Source organism: Rutidosis leptorrhynchoides, chromosome 3 (assembly GCF_046630445.1).
Source record: "Rutidosis leptorrhynchoides isolate AG116_Rl617_1_P2 chromosome 3, CSIRO_AGI_Rlap_v1, whole genome shotgun sequence".
NCBI classification, from domain to species: domain Eukaryota; kingdom Viridiplantae; phylum Streptophyta; class Magnoliopsida; order Asterales; family Asteraceae; genus Rutidosis; species Rutidosis leptorrhynchoides.
Genome location: NC_092335.1, coordinates 267847549 through 267851031, shown reverse-complemented (window position 1 = coordinate 267851031; position 3483 = coordinate 267847549).

The following is a 3483-nucleotide window of genomic DNA, read 5'->3' as shown; positions in this document are numbered from 1 at the left end:
GAAACTATATATTTTTAACATATGAATATTATGTGATATATTAATCTCTTAACGTGTTTGATATTATGTGATAGATGTCTACCTCTAGAACAAGTCCCATTGACTCACCTAATAATAATGAAGAGTCAAATGTAAATTGGAATGATTTGTGGACTGATTCACAAGTTCCCGAAGAGGAACCGGAAGAAGAGTCGGAACCGGAAGAAGAATCGGAACCGGAAGAAGAATCGGAACCGGATGAAGAAATAGAACCGGTGGGGGAAATAATAAAACGGTTAAGTAAAAGAAAATCCTCAACCAACCGACCAAAGTTAATTATGGTCAATGGTGTTTCCGCCAAGGAAGCAAAATATTGGGAGGATTACCAATTCTCCGATGAATCGGATTCCGACGAGAATTCCGATGATGTTATAGAAATTACCCCAACTGAATTTAAAAAGGCAAAAGAAAATAATAAGAGAAAGGGCATAAAAATAGAGAAATCTAATTCCAACCCCGATGAACTTTATATGTATCGTCAACCCCCGAAGTCCTTAAGTTGTAACAATGACCCGGGAACCTCTAAACCACCAGGTTTTTCTAAACCAATGTGGACAACGACGGCTCGTATTAGGGGAACATCATATATCCCTAGAAACTTGGCAAAACGAACCAAAACCGAAGAAGAAGAAACGAGCGAGTCGGAATAAGATAGTTGTATTCGTGTGGTGTAATATATGGAATATAGTGTTCTTATGCTTTATGATATATGTAAAAATTGCTTGTATTAATAAGTATTTTTTTTATGAATCTAACTCTTGTCTATTTTACAGTTTAAAAACACAAAATGGATAGACAACCCAATATTTTAAGAGACCTACCCGGAGACATGATTGATGAAATCTTGTCTAGAGTCGGCCAGAATTCTTCGGCACAACTATTTAAGGCGAGATCAGTTTGTAAGACATTCGAAGAACGTTCCAAGAATGTCTTGGTTTATAAGAGACTTTCGTTTGAAAGATGGGGGATATCACATTGGGAAACCCGTAAGTTACGATGTGTTTACTTTGACGCATATATTGCGGGGAACCCAAATGCTATTTTACGCAACGGGTTAAGAAATTATTTTGACTCAATATATCCGAATATTGGACTTCGTGATTTAGAAAAAGCGGCTAACATGCAACATAAAGAAGCATGTTATGCTTACGGATTAGTAATGTTCGCTTCTCACCAAAGTGAGAACAAGAACATCGGGCTACAACTATTAAACAAAACGTTTCCACAAGTGACGGAGTCGGTAATTGGGGTAAGAAATGAGGTTTTTAGATTATTACGGGACTGTTGGACATTACGTAACCCTCGTCCCTTTGATGACGTTACAACGCGCTGTCTTATCAATGGCCATAACGGTTATGTTGCACAAGACCAAGGATGGGAAGTAGTCCTAGTAAAACCAGAATGCATGACTTGTTTCTGGACGTATGAATTACGTGTCTTTATTGCCTTTGCTGAACGACTTGTGTACTAGCTAGAATTGTCTTCACAACTATCTTGTATCAAAGTTATTGTGTGCTATATTTCATGCTTTATGTAAAATAAGCGGTATTGTAAGTTTGTAAAATATTGTATAACAGTTTGAACGCGAAATATTATTATAATCAGTTTTTCATATAGAATTGTAGTAGTTGAATTGTATATTAGCTACTAAGTATGAACTTAACGGGTAGGTACTACCCGAATTTAAACTTATAAAACGCTAATATGAAGAAAAAGCTTTTATAAATGAGTTCATATTATGCTACGAAATACTATTAACTACTCTTAATATTCTGTATGATTAACTTGTTCCATTTAACTATTTTGAAGGAAATGGCACCGACTACTCGACACACCGTGAATATGAATGAAGAGGAATTCCGTACTTTTCTAGCTTCAAACATAGCCGCAGTACAGGCTGCGCTACATACCAACAATAACCTTGGATCTAGCAGTACAGGAAATCGTGTAGGATGCACCTACAAAGAATTCACTGCCTGCAAACCTTTGGAATTTGATGGAACCGAAGGACCGATCTGATTGAAACGGTGGACCGAGAAGGTTGAATCGGTGTTTGCCATAAGTAAGTGTACTGAAGAGGACAAAGTGAAGTACGCTACGCATACCTTCACAGGTTCTGCGTTAACATGGTGGAATACCTATCTAGAGCAAGTGGGACAAGATGATGCGTACGCACTACCGTGGTCAGCATTCAAGCACTTGATGAACGAGAAGTACCGTCCCAGAACCGAGGTCAATAAGCTCAAGACAGAACTTAGAGGGTTAAGAACCCAAGGATTTGATATTACCACGTACGAAAGACGATTCACAGAATTGTGCCTATTGTGTCCGGGAGCATTCGAAGATGAGGAAGAGAAGATCGACGCGTTTGTGAAAGGATTACCGGAAAGAATCCAAGAAGATATAAGTTCACACGAGCCCGCCTCCATACAACAGGCATGTAGAATGGCTCACAAACTAGTGAACCAGATTGAAGAAAGAATTAAAGAACAGACTGCTGAAGAGGCCAATGTGAAGCAAGTCAAAAGAAAGTGGGAGGAAAACGGTGATAAGAATCACCAATACAACAACAACAGCAATTACAACAATAATCGCAACAATTATCCCAACAATCGCAACATCAATCGCAACTACAACAAACGGCCCAACAACAACAACAACAACAACAGCAACTACAACAATCATCCCAACAACAATAATAACCGCAACAACAACAACAATCAGAAGCAGCTATGCCAAAGGTGTGAAAAGAATCACTCGGGGTTCTGCACCAAATTTTGCAACAAGTGTAAAAGAAATGGTCATAGCGCGGCGAAGTGTGAGGTCTACGGACCAGGGGTTAATAGAACGAAAGGAACAAATGGTGTCGGAACGAGTAATGGTGGAGCAAGTAGTGTCGGAGCAAGTTATGCCAATGTAGTTTGTTATAAATGTGGAAAACCAGGCCACATTATTAGAAATTGCCCGAACCAGGAGAACACGAATGGACAAGGCCGTGGAAGAGTTTTCAATATTAATGCGGTAGAGGCACAGGAAGACCCGGAGCTTGTTACGGGTACGTTTCTTATTGACAATAAATCTGCTTACGTTTTATTTGATTCGGGTGCGGATAGAAGCTATATGAGTAGAGATTTTTGTGCTAAATTAAGTTGTCCATTGACGCCTTTGGATAGTAAATTTTTACTCGAATTAGCAAATGGTAAATTAATTTCAGCAGATAATATATGTCGGAATCGAGAAATTAAACTGCTTAGCGAAACATTTAAGATTGATTTGATACCAGTAGAGTTAGGGAGTTTTGATGTGATAATCGGTATGGACTGGTTGAAAGAAGTGAAAGCGGAGATCATTTGTTACAAAAATGCAATTCGCATTATACGAGAAAAAGGAAAACCCTTAATGGTGTACGGAGAAAAGGGCAACACGAAGCTACATCTTATTAGT